Genomic DNA, 13,980 nt, shown 5'->3' on the forward strand with positions numbered 1-13,980 from the left:
GAATGTGAATGCTTAACCTTTATTGAATGCCATCCCCTCAGGGTATTGTAGTATCCCCTATAGCCCCTGGTTTATATATGTTATGTTCTCACCACCGTTTCTCTCATTAAAAGGTGTATGTTTAAGTCCCCGTTGGTGATCTGGCTCTGCTGGATAGGGAAGGAGGATCCCTACACCTCCCACATCACTCGTGCACCTGCTCTGATCCCTTCAATTGGAAAGGGGTATGTCTTGGAGTACCACTCAGGTTACAACTGATAAAAAGCATATGTTCTGCAGGAGGAACAAAGACACCTGCAAAGATTCCTGCAACAAGTGTAGAGAGTTAAAAACTTGTTGCATGTTGCAAGTCCTCTGCTCTCCTCTCTGGATCACTATTGTGATGCTCCTTCTCCTGAAGGCCTGAGACAGGAAGTCCTGAAACTTAATCATTCCTTGCAAAACAGCAGAAGCAGCAGGACCTGTGGACCTTCAGTACCTCTAGGCTACTGAAGCAGGATTTACATATACAGGCTAACAGCCAAACCCACAAGTCTTGACCTGCAATCACTTCTGACTATGAGACTAAAATGCTTTCCCAGGACTACTTTCTGAATGGAACTAATAATTTTATGTGTCCCTTGATACATAGCAGTAACAAAAGACCTTTAAAACAAAAGAAGGCTCTTTGGTAAATCCTGCATAATCCTTGTTTTATTCACTTTCATTGATTTCTTGCTCTTCATAGTTACTTCCCCTCTGAACCTATTCAGAAATTCCAATATATTTATATTATAGCTATACCAGTAGCTCTTTTTAATATTTTTTTTCCACATGTGTTTCACAGGAAGAGATTTTTTTTCCTGCACTATCTTCCGTTTCTTTTATTTACCATGTATGTATGGCATGAATCCAGCAGAGGGACAGATTTGAAACCTGATGCTTGTAAGACTTCATGTTCTGCTGAACTCCATAATCTATATTATGAGAAAGTATTAATAAATTTTCAAGCACAAACTGTATATATGAATCCACTCACAAAGGCAGAAGTGATTGATGGTTCCCTTTTGGACCCATCCCTGGCTTACCTTTCTCTAACATACCAAACACAAGTTACTTGACTTCACTTTCAAGACCCTTCACCCTTCACATCCTAGGCCCATCTACCCTCTCATCTATCCTTCAGTACTCAGTGGTCAGCTCTCACCTCTGCTTGGCCTGTGATGCCAACCTTCAAAATCCACTTGCTAAACTTTTTAACAAGCACCTTCATGCACTATGGAAGAGCTTCCTATAAACATTCAGAAAACTAATACATCATCCACCTTCAAAATCCTACTTAAAGTTTACCTTTGTTATGATGTTTACAAATTTGGCAACAGGCTGCTGAGATCACTGCACACAGGTGCTAACCTACATTGTTTCTTTGCAGTCTACAAATAGACTATGTGAATTAGGGCTGTGCGAAATGACACTTGCGTTTCACCTTGAGTTTTGAGGTTTTGACAGAACAGCATTTTGTATCAAATTTTATTTCGACTGATTCAAAACAGCTGTTCCATTTTGCTTCGTCGAAACAGTGAGGCTGTTTCGACTCTGTTTTGATGTTTTGCTAGATTGGCCGGGGGACAGGAAATCAGCCCAGCTGGGCTGACTTCCCATTCCCTGCACTGAATCGGGCTGGGGTGGCAGGGTCTGTCCAAATGGGCTGACTTCCCATTCCCAGTGCTGGATCGGGCTGGGCTGACTTCCTGCCCCCAGCCCAATCTAGCGCTGGGGATGGGAAGTCAGCCCAGCTGGACTGACTTCCATCCCCAGCATTATGGTCAAAATGTTTCAACTAGCCTCATTTTGTTTCGAGGCTGTTTTGAAGCCCTTTGTTTCATTTTGATTTTGCTGTTTTGCCCTTGAAATGAGTTGAAACAGTGTCAAAATAAAATGGCCGGTGAAATTTTGCACAGCCCTAATATATATCCATCTGCTGCTTCTGGTCTAATACTTGGATTGGAAGCTCTCAGGGCCAGAGACCGCCTTTTTGTTCTGTGCTGCCTTGCAAAATGAGTTTCTGGTCCATATCCAGGGTTCCTAGGTGCTGATAATACAAATAACAAACAATGCTACTAATTATGAATTTGTCTAACATCAGTTTTTTAACCATCAGATCTTGTTACATCTTTATAAGACTGCTAGGTTGAAGTCTCCATCCATTATCAACATTTTGTTCTCCAAGTACCTACTTATCGGCTGTGATAAAGTAGCTCCTGAAGCTTCTCTTTCATTATCTGAAGTGCTTGATCACCTTGAGACTCTCATTATGAACATCCTTACATACTACACAACGCTATCCCACGCTAACTCTAAACAACAAAATTCATGTACCCACGCTAACTCTAAACAACATAATTCAGAAACTACAAACAGTATAGTCATGTTAGCACAGTACTTAGATTTCCATACTATAGTTCTGGCCTGTATTCTCTTCCTAAATGTACACATGTATGTTTTAATTCTAAGAAGATAAATATCTGTAGCTATTGGATTACTTATTAAATACATATATAGCCATCAAGCTTTGTAAAGATTTGTGTGGTAAAAGAAGTGTTCAGAATGTCTTTCTGTCATACAATGTATCTTTCAATTTATAATGGTAGGAATTTATTATAGACCACCAAGTCAGGAAGAAGAAGTGGATGAGACCCTCTTCAAGGAGATAAAAAAAAATATCCAAAAGTTATGAGATGATACTGATAGGAGTCTTCAATTTTCTGGACATCTGCTGGAAGAAAAATACAGCCAAAGATAAGATATTGAGCACGTTCCGAACTTGTGTAGAGGACAACTTTCTAATCCTGAAGATTGACATTAGATTTCAAAAAGACAAATTTTTGCCAACTCAAGGAAATAATAAGCATGGTGTCATGGGAAGATAGACTGAAGGATAAGGGTACCCAGGAGGGCTAGAAGCTTCTAAAGGGCTCATGCCACCCCAGTCCCTGCCCTTATAATAATATTCATTAAGTCATTGGAGATGGCTAAGGGACAAGAGGACTGTAAAATGGCCAACCACAGGTGGTTCTAGGGTTTTGAAAAGGCAGGGTGCAGTTGGTGCAATGCATCAATATTATTCAGTTTAAAATTGAAGCAAAAACAAATATAACTGTATTGGATTGTGCATTATTTTGTTATATTATACATTAAGTATAAAACTATACAACCGTAGGGCTGTTGAGCCAACAAACATATCACAAAAAACCCTTGCCTCAAGAACAGTAAGTAGCAACTTGGCTGAGTAAGATCTATAAGGTGTGGGAATGCAACAAGCATGGCAGGAGAGTAGTTAAAAAGACTGCCGGGATGCATGACTGGCTCTGGGAAGCCTTAAAGGGAGCTTTTAAAGGCAAGCCATGGCTTTTACTGCTGATGTTTTTTGCACTGCTACTGGGTGAGGAGCTGGCCATACACGAGGAAGAACTGCATGCTGAAGAGTATGGCTCAGGACAAGGTTCTGCTTAACCCATTCCTTGCTGATCAGTTTGCTCACTTATTGCAGTATTCTTGTTATTAGCCATGTGGAAGGGAGTCGGGGTGGGGAAGGGATTTTCCCCATTTTCCCTAGCTCCATGCCACTTAACCATTCCCTGCTGGCTTTGGTGCAAGTAGCTTGTTACTTAGGAGTAGCTCCTCTTTGCTGTCCCTGGCCTGCTTACTTTCCTTTGTTCAGGTGCCTGCCCTACACAGCAAGCTTGGCTTGTCACGTTCCCCCCTTAAAGTAATGGGAACCTCTGGTTCCCCGTTACAGTCCTGAACATGTTGGAGGGCAGGAGCAATATTCCAAAGAACCTTGACAAACTGGAAAGCTGGGCTGGAGCTAACAGAATGAAGGTCAGTACTGGCAAGTGCAAGGTGCTACACCTTGGGAAGAATAATCAAAACTATGAATATAAAATGGGTCACATCTGGCTAGATGGCAGTACTACAGGGCAGGATCTTGTAGTTTTGGTACATTGCAGACTCGATATGAGTCTGGAACATGCTGCAGCTGCACAACAGGCAAATGTGGTTTTGGGCTGCATGAATAGAAATATTAGATAAGACATGGGAGGTGATAGTACCTCTTTACTTGGCAATGGTTAAGCCTCATCCAGAGTATTGTGTACTGTTTTGGGCTCCACCTTTTAAAATGGACATGGAGAAGTTAAGAGAAGGTGCAGAGGCAGGTGACAAAACTGATAAACGGCTTGGAAGGAAAGTCATATGAGGACAGGCTGAAGGAAACAGGCATGTTCAGCTTGCAGAAAAGTCACTTAAGAGGCTAACAGTCTTCAAATACTTAAAAGGCTATCATAAAGAACAGGGGAAGCACCTTTTCTCTCTTGCTGCAAAGAGAAGGATACAGACCAATGGCTTGAAGTTGCAGCAAAGTAAGTTTAGATTGGATATTGGGAAAAACTTATTCACTGTTAGAACAGTGAAGCAGTGGAATAGACTGCCTAGGGAATTTGTGGAATCTCCATCATTGCAGGTGTTCAAGAAGAGGTTGGACAAGCTTTGGTCAGGGATGATCGAGGAGTAGCTATGCCTATGCTTTACTGGGTATTTCTATGTTTCTGGGCTTTGCTGGTTGCCACATAGGGCCAGGAAGGAATTTTTTTCCCCTTCCTGCTGCTACACATCAGAATTTGGGGGCTTTTTTTCTCCTTCCTCAGAAGCATTGGATATTGGCTGCAGCCAAAGCTGGGGATTGTGATGGGGCATGCCAGTATTCCTGCTGGGACTTTAACCAGTAGATTCCTGCCTAGAGGATCTTGCCCCTCTGCTTAGGCTCAGACCAATCGCTATATTTGGGGTCAGGAAGGAATTTTATTCCATGGTCAGATTGGTACAGACTGACTGTGAGGCATTTTGCATTCCTCTGTAGCAGAGGGCATGGATCTCTTAAGCATATTTTTAACAAACCTCATAGCAGGACCATGGCTGCTGTCGTTTCCCTGTTTTCTCTGTGGCAGATTAATGTGTTATGTCTTGAGGTTGTCAGGGTTGACTTTAGTTTTACTAATAGGTTGGACAATGGATTTCTACAGGATAGTTTGGATAGGGATAATGCTGCTTCTGGCAGGGAGTTGGAGTAGGTAACCTCTGGACGTCCCTTCCAGCTCTACTTTTCATCTATATGTGGATCTCTACCACTATGATATGGTAAGCAGTGGGTTGATGTAGAGTAGACAGTGGTTAAAGATGATATTATGGAGGATGGGAAATGGTAGAATGAGCTATAGGTTTTCAGCAACAAAACACTCTCACAAATAGGCAAAGCTTTATTCTTGAACCTGCAAAGGATTTTAATAAAAGAAAAAGGTTTTCACATAGGCATAAATCCAGGCCTCAAGCTACAATCACAAACTACTGTATTCTGTTCATCAACCAGCTGGGTTTCTCTTTATGGATTACTCCTGTTTTATTATCAAGTGTTCGTTTGGTCTTCGGTCTTGTCAAGATTACACTAATCAGTTAACTCCCTACTAGCAGGGGAGGAAGTAGGCTACTCGAGCCTGTCACAATTTACACTGCAATATAAAACCACAAACAAGTGAACATCTAGAGTTCAAAAGTGGAAAATGGATGTAAAAATATATATGCATTGTCCAGCAAAAATGTGAATCTAACCTTTTTACCATTGTACTGAATTTAAAATACAGTTTCCTTTATCTAAAAGGAATTATGTAGTATGTTATGACACAAATGTTAAGTTACAAAAATGTTACTTTCATTGCTGAAACTGTGTTCTAGATTTTGTCCACAGAATTTGACTTAGCCAAATCCACTGACAGAAGCAGTTCCATTCTATGTGCAAGATGAGCTGTGATTCACAAAGCCCTGGGCTTTTGTATTTTCCTGGGTATTTTTTATTGTCACGAGTATCTCTCTGAATTCTGAACTTCTGACACAAAAGGCAGCTTGCAGCTATAAGTAGGCATCTTTTCTTGCCCAGGCCCCCCATATCACCATTAGGATGACCATGATGATCACAGTATAAAGTGTATGGACTGCAGATAGTTCATCTCCGCGGTCCTGTTTGCATCTGCAGGAACTGTGCCAGTTCTCACTCATATTTGCAGGCGCCTTTGGCCTGTGAGCACGGAGAGAATGTATTCTGTCAAAACAAAAAGCAAGATATGATTAAAACTGGCTCTTTTTTTGTTAAGAGTCCTATAATATGATAGTGAACTCCGTGGAGCATATTAAATCATTGACTAGATTTGGCAAAGAACACCTCATGCTGTACAGGGTTAGTAGGAGAATCTCCATAACTGGAAATAAGCAACACTTACCAGCCACTTGGTACATCTCCAACAATGACAGACAGGAGAGGCTGGGTACAGGCTTGTCAGAGGATGTACTGTGCTTCTGGCAAAAGTTATTCTTCACTTTCTTGTTGATACAAATCAGTTGTGTGAAACATTCTCTTTTGTTTCTTAGTGTTCATGAATAGGGGCAAATTGAAAAGACTGGAGACTGAAATTCTCTTTTATTCACCGAAAAGAAGCAGCACCACCACTTAAGCTGCCCAAACTGCCTCTGACAATCTATTTCCAGCTGTACCAGAGAACGGACACACAGTACTTTAGTATCCAGGACACTGAATGTATTCATTGACGAAGGGTACCAGTCATGATTGATAACTGTGCTGTAAGCCTCTGTCCAATAGCACCTGTACCGAGACTGATCTTTTGTGCATCTGTAATACCTTTTCCATATGGTTTCACAAGGCTTTATAAACACAGGGCACATCTACAGAAGATGTTTACTGCGGAGCTGCTTAATTAGCTCTTCAGTAAAGTATCCGTGTCTACACTGGTGGCCCTATTATGTTGCAGTAAACTAATAAATGCTGCCATAGGTTAGTACTTGTAAACACTGGCCTTTGTGTACACTTGCCAATACACTTATATTGGCCCTGTGCTTCCCATCAGAGCATGCTCAGAAAGCTGCTCTCTGACCATGAAGGCTCTCTTGTAAAAGAGAATCCCTCAGTCACGCTTAACTCTTCTGTAGGTCTCAAACCTGCAGTCACAGAAAAGAGACAACTGGAAAGGAATAGGGCCCCTCACACCTTTTAGCCCAGTACCCTAGTGAACAGGGACTTGCCCAGGACCTGGAGTATCCAGGTCCAGATTCCCTGCACCCAAAGAGGGTTTGAATCGGTCTCCTGCTTCCTAACAAAGTGCTTTAACCACTTGGTCACAAGGTGAGCATTCCCTGAAGGACTCTCCAGTGTACTTCTTGAAGGTGGCCTGCTGCAAAGCCAAAACAGAAAGAAATGTGGGCCCAGGAGGCAGGCAAGCTAGACGAAAGGTGCCTCATGGGTAAGATGCTGCCCTAGAAGGAAGGTAGCTCTGTCCCTACCCCCAGTGAAGCAGAAACTAGCCCACTGTTGTTGATCTATTTTGCCTAATGAACATTAAACAAAAGATGCAGAGAAGCCAGGGGCTAGAACCTAGGGCCCCCTATTTTTAGGGCAGCATCTATCTCATGGAGCCACCCTCCCATTACCTTGCACACCTCCAAGTCCTGTATCTCTTCCCAGCCTGGCTGCTTACTGAACCAACTTCAGAAGAGCTGGAGAGTACTCTGAGAAATTATAAGCCTGTGGCCTGCTGGTGACAGCACTTTGCTAACAGCAGAAGATAAAAGGTACTGGGCTAGGGATGGGAGAACACTCCTCCAATCTTTACTTCCTGCAGGTAGGTGTATATCTAGGTGATCCTCTTCTGACACAGGTAGAAACAAAATCCAAAATGTGCCAAAAAGTGTGCTTATGCAGCTATGAAAGTGCCACAGACACACAAAGATGATTCAGCCCTGAATGGGATGGCACCTTTGTGAAGCAGGCATTTCTATTCACATTTTATAAAGGAGGAAACTAAAGCACATGGAAAATAATAACACATTTTTATAAGCACCTTCTGTTTATTGGAGTCTCAGTTTTTAGGTCCACAGTGGGAACACCACTTGTAGAAGTGCAGCAAGCTCCTTCAGTTCTTTGGGCAGAGGTATGGGGACAAGCTCACTGCACACCAGCTGCAGCAGTTCTATAGCATGGGCTCCCCAGGAATGACAGTCTGGTGCCTGCTCTAAATTGGTGCCCAGGGCTAGTGCTGCACTTGCCCACCCTTAGAGACACTATCTGACCATTGTTCCGATTTTGAGAACTGGTCAGCACTCATAACTCCATCTGAATTCAGTGCAGTCAAAATGCCAAGTTGCCTAAAACTGCTCTGAGAAGTATTAAATAACCTGTTGGTGTTTCTGCCTATATTAGCACTCACGCAACTACAGGAGATCTAAAGAAAAATGGCAATGTAGGCACAGCCCTCGAGTGCAACACTGTAACACAGACACATACACACATACCTCAGAAAGGAACTTTTAGAAAATGACTAATGACAAACTGTGGGTAGTAAATGCCATCTTCTAAAGAAATGCATGTATTATTTAATGTGTAGTTCTTTGGACAGGATCTACTTAGCACCTTATAGAGTTGCAAACAAATAACAATATCCAGCAGCAGAATTTTAAGACCATCACAGGAATTCTTTCACTGTCAAATGGTTTGCCCTCCCTCTGTTATCAGCCTGCTTAGAGGAAAGTAGTATGTACAGCTTACCTTCTGGAAGAATTCATGGTAGTGATTGTGTTCCCAAGAAGACAGGCTTTCAATCCTACCACAGTAGGGGAAAGGCGTCCTTTATATCCTTTTGCTTCCTCCCACACAAAGTAAAGATCTACACTGGGTGCACAAAAAGTATTTGCCACAAGCTTGGCAAGCAATAATGATCTGCAAGCTCTTTTCAACTACAGCTCACAAGATACTAACTTTGCTTAAACTATAGTGGACTGCCTGGTTCTCCAGGACATACTGTTGAGCTGCCCAAGAGCTAAGTAATGAGTGATCCCAGTTGTGCTTTAACTGCTGGGACCTTTCCTTATAAACAGAAGCAGCTAAGATGTTGCCAGAATTGCAGCTGCAGAAATAGCCCGCCCCATGGACTAATGCAGTGAAAGGAGTTGGACATGGAAAGTGAGAAGGGATGAGGTATAACCCACACACATTTCACTTTAAGCAAATACAGAGTCAGAAAGCCTTATCATATTTCTAAGCATATTGTCCCTGATGAACAACTTATTGCCATCCTGCAGTGTGGGCACTTGATTTAATTTACATGGGGAAAAAATATAAAGTTATCATCATTCAAATATATCCCCAAATTTGTAGTCATATGCTGAAGAAAGACCCTCTAATTAAACAGCACTTCACAGTAACTTTTAAGGTCTGTAATACTCTGGGAGAAAGGGGACAGTAGTTTTGTGGTCCATGACTACTCAATACAAACAAGAAGGAAAGTTTTATCTGAGAGGCAGGAAAATAATAAATAACCTTCCAAAGTAAGGATTGTAATACAATTCTTATATATAAAATAAAATTCTACAATACAATTTTATATATATCCATATAATAATCCATATACATTAGATTTGTATGGATTATTCACCCTAGGATATGTTTATTTAAATGAGAGAATGGATGTAAATATAGGGAACAGTGTCTCTTAGAAAGATACTATATGTGAATTAAAAATTAAATGCTAGATGCACCGCTAGCAGATAAGAGCCTTCCCTATACAAAAGCAGACACTCTTTAGACAGATACTTGACTGCAGTGGTTTAATTAGGGATGATCCTGCCTGGAGCAGGTGCTGAACTAGATGACCTCATGTGTTTCCTTGAAGCCCTACTTTCCTACAATTCTATACATAAAAATGCAGGAGGCAGAAAAAGAGTGACATCTTTCCAGTTACATTGCTACCACAATACTGCTCTAATTTAAGATTATTAAGTAGAAGACTAAAAAGCATCATGTGCACAGCTTTATAGGCATCAGCACCATAAAATATTTAATTTCATTAAAGTATTTAGGAATTTTTATTGCGTTTGATGACATTTTCATGTTCAATACACAGTCTGTGCAACAATTAAAAAACTGCCTAAGTCTAGCCCCTCATTGAGTTGGCATGGTTAAAACGCACCAATTCCAGTAGCCAGCAGCACACAGAAAGAAGAAATGTGGTCAGCAACATGGCCAACTGCCTTTGAATCCCTACGCAGAGGAGCAGGCACCTATCTGCAGCAGGGCTGAGTGGGAGTAGACTTCAGTTGGAGTCTAGAACAAGATTCAGACTTTTGCCACTGGATCCATAACATTTCATAAGCACTCTTTCACTCCCCAGCTGTAATGACTGAATACCCATTTAAAGCTTGGTTAACTGAGGGGACAAAATACATAATACCTCTGATGTCATACCTCTGAATCCAGAGCAAGACACCCGAGCTCCTCTGTTACTATCCCACTCACTTCCTTTTGTGAGAATTAGAAATGTTTATGTGGGTGCATCTACACATTCAATTAATGCACTTTGGATAACGTGCATTAAATCTAGTACCTCCATTTCCATACTGGAAAAATGCATGTTAGCCCATTTTATTGTGCATTAGCTAAAGAGCATGGGTTTTTTGTGACGCTTTAATTCACATTAAAATAAGCTAAGATGCGTTAAAGTGCACATGTATACATGCCCAAGTTTAGATCCTGAGTCCACCAATAAGTTCTGCACAAGAACCTTGCTGAAAATCTAAAATTTTGATGAAACAGCAAGAAAAAAAGTATCCCCATCTTGATCACTAATGATTAGTAGTATGAAATTCTCTCCTCCCTATTTCTTTTTCTCTTTGTTTTATTTAGACAACTCTGTAATCAAATTCCAACTCTAGAGTAATTGTTGCAATTAAAATGGGATGCTTAGTGTTTAGGAAGACTGACAACACTTCCATCAATAGTTAGAAGAAAGGCTTTATTAATTAAAAATGAGTTGTATAGGAAAATTACAGGTAGGCTAATTTCAATCTACAAATAAAAAAAGCTATAATCAAGTTCAGTATATTTCTAGCCATAATAGTGGTTCTCACCAACATGGGTAAGGAAGCAGTCCTGATCTTTGCAACTTTTCACCAGGCATGGATCCGTTGCCAAGCGTGGTTAGCTGGGAGCAGATTATGATGAGACAGCGTGATGTTTCTCTTCTGGGATGAGTGCACTTGCTGACAGCTTCATTCTTCTCTTATACTCATTCTTCAAAGCATATTTTCTTGATGGGTTGAAGATCAGGGTCCAGACAAAGCTGACAGGGTAGAGGGTCATTGTCTTTTAGTTGTATTGTAAATGTTAACCTTTTGGATCCATCTCTGGTTGTTGTAGGTGAAACCCTTGATCACTCCCCAGCTTTATAATTTGCTTAACTATAGTATGGCTTGATTGCTTGAGCCCAACACCCTAAACTGAAGGTATACTACTTGATTAATTGCAGTAGGGCTTGATTACTTGAATTGAGCACCTTAGACCATGAATTGTAAGGCACTGTATAGATTAATGTTATAACAGGGCAGATCCCAAAATATTTTCCAGTTGGCACAGACACTTAGATTGGAGAGGAATGGGATAACAAGGGAGAGGCAATCACCTTGAAAGAGGAACTTATTTACAATCAATTTAGAGTAGTTGGGCATGAGGTATACTTGATACCAAAGCCAGAAATGAGATTAATTGTATTGACATATTTCAGGTGGTCCCAGTCACGAGTTTACATTCTTCCACAAAAGGCACTCTTTTGGTCCCTGTGTAGTCTACATTCTAGGCTTAACATTAACTTTATTTACTGCCCTACTATGCTCATTAATTTACCCAGTCCAATTTCCCTCACATTTGACTCCCAACACAATCCTTATATTTATACATTTTACCCCTCCCACTTAGATCCCCAACTGATCCTTATTTTTATACCCTACCCTTTTTCTAAAATGTGGAGATTCACCCTAACCCTCAGGTGGAATGGTACCTTTAACCTCTCCACACCTGTGTAATAAACACCTTCCTGGGAGAGTACAAACTCTCATCCAGGGGAAAGCTGGGACTATATTATTAGTCAGATACTGTTTTCTGGTGGAAGTTGTGCAAAGACATATTTTAAGTCTCCCCCAGTCTCTTCTCATATTATACTGTATTTATACCTCTTTCCCACCCCCTACTACTTGTTTTTAGCCTTAGCCTCTCTTTACTTCCATTTTCCTAATTATTTTGGTTCCCAGCATTACTCTTTTAATCTTTTTGTCCTTGTGATATTCCCCTCTCCATTTTCATTTCCTCCTACTATTATTCAGTCCCAGTCAAATCCCTTCAAATACCCCTAGTTTTGTGACTTCTCCAAGTCTCCTTATCCTTGTACTTCGCTGTTTTCTTTCTCCTGGCCTTAACTGTTTGCCATTCAATATTATGGTTTGCCTTTTGCTGTCTGGGTGAGGCTTGAGCTGAGATTTCAGTATGTTTTCCATTAAGTTTAATTTTTCAAGGATTTTAGTCTTCCTTTTTCTCCTTTATGATGTTCTCCTGTTCTTGATGCACGAGATAAGCTTAAAAGGAAAAGCCCATGTGTATCTTATATTTGTTCTCTGAGAGATGCTGTAATTTCACTCAGTTCCTTCCTTTTTATTAATGTAGCCTGGACAGGTTTCAAAACACTTGTATTTTATAGTCTCCCAGAGTGGAATCAGAAGTATCAGTACCAACAAAGTACCATGTCTCTCAGTCTGTGTGAGCCTGGGGGAATGTAGAGAACTCTGTGCTATGTCTGCCAAGACTGCTGCTTTTGTCTTCATCTGTAGGAAGGAGTAGAAAACCTGCTTTAAATATTCTGCTGGATCTCCTTCCCCACACCTTCTCAGAGCCCTCTTATTCTTATGTTACTTTTTCTCTCAAGATTTTCTAAGTCCCCAGTTTTCTCTATAAAGTAATTTTCTTTCTTTTCATCTTCATTGTATTATGTAGATTTACTGATGGTTGTAGTTTTCTCTCCACCTTTATCTCAGGGCTTGTGACCCTGCCTCCAATTTCTTTTATTTCTGCTTTGATCTTACCAAACTGAGCCTCCATAGAGAATTTTAAAGCTCTGATTTCTGAGATTAACTGATAACTGAAATTAACTCACGGAAGCCCTCTCTGATTAGCAGAATGGTCTCTCCTTCCTGTTTCAACTGGAAGAGTGAATGATGCCTCAAATAGATGAACTGGTGTCATTCTTGGCCTGCAAAAGGGGAGGAGTATTGAATCGCTTAATAAAAAGAGCTTTTCTCCCAATTATTTTAATTAAAATATGTTGTGAAGATAGGCTTCACTGGATGCAAATGAACTACATATGGTAACATACCCCAAGAAGCAGGGTAACTTAGTCTGCCCTGAGCTCCACACTACCATGGCTAGACTGTTAACTAGCTACTTAGTTGTTCTAAAGCTGGATCAGGTAATTCCACACTGTACCACAGTCACTGTGACTACAGTCCACACATACTTGCAGTCTTGAAAGTCAGTCTCTGAAAAACTTTGTTCAATCTGTGACTATTTCGCCTGTGGATTTTTTTGGAAGAGTGTGGCAAGCAGCAAGAACTTTTGCTTTTTGTATTATGCCAACTAATTAAAGTCAATGCTTGATGTCAAGTTTCTTCCTAGTAACCAGTATAGGGGGATCTAGTATTTAAAAAAAAGGGGTGTAGATGGGGTGGCACATCATATAGCACAACATATTTTTCTCCAGTTAAAGAGAAACTAGAAACATTACTAATATGCTAGGGGGCTAGCACTATATTATTCAGTTTAAGATCAAAGCAAAAATAAATATAACTATTGGAATGTGTACTGATTTGCTAGATGATATATTATGTTTTAAAAAACACAACACACTAGAAAAAGGCACAAAAAAATCAAAAAATATTGTGGCATTAGTCCTATAGTCATTATAGTTAAAAGTATGTCTCTTATTCTGATTTATAAAACAAAATCTAGCATACTTGAGAGTTTTGACAGTGCCTCCGATACTTCACTGGCAGTCATCATTACTA

At 40.5% G+C, this 13,980-nt stretch overlaps 1 long non-coding RNA gene across 1 annotated transcript; it reads right to left on the reverse strand.

Moving 5' to 3' along the window:
• Window positions 1-5,256: 5,256 nt before the first annotated feature.
• LOC109283141 (uncharacterized) lies at window positions 5,257-9,142 on the reverse strand. The gene is made up of 2 exons (XR_002090217.2): window positions 8,645-9,142; window positions 5,257-6,130 (listed from the first exon to the last, which is right to left on the reverse strand). It is a non-coding gene; the product is annotated as an uncharacterized LOC109283141 (long non-coding RNA).
• Window positions 9,143-13,980: the final 4,838 nt, after the last annotated feature.

This window comes from Alligator mississippiensis, chromosome 4 (genome assembly GCF_030867095.1).
Source record: "Alligator mississippiensis isolate rAllMis1 chromosome 4, rAllMis1, whole genome shotgun sequence".
Taxonomy (NCBI): Eukaryota; Metazoa; Chordata; order Crocodylia; family Alligatoridae; genus Alligator; species Alligator mississippiensis.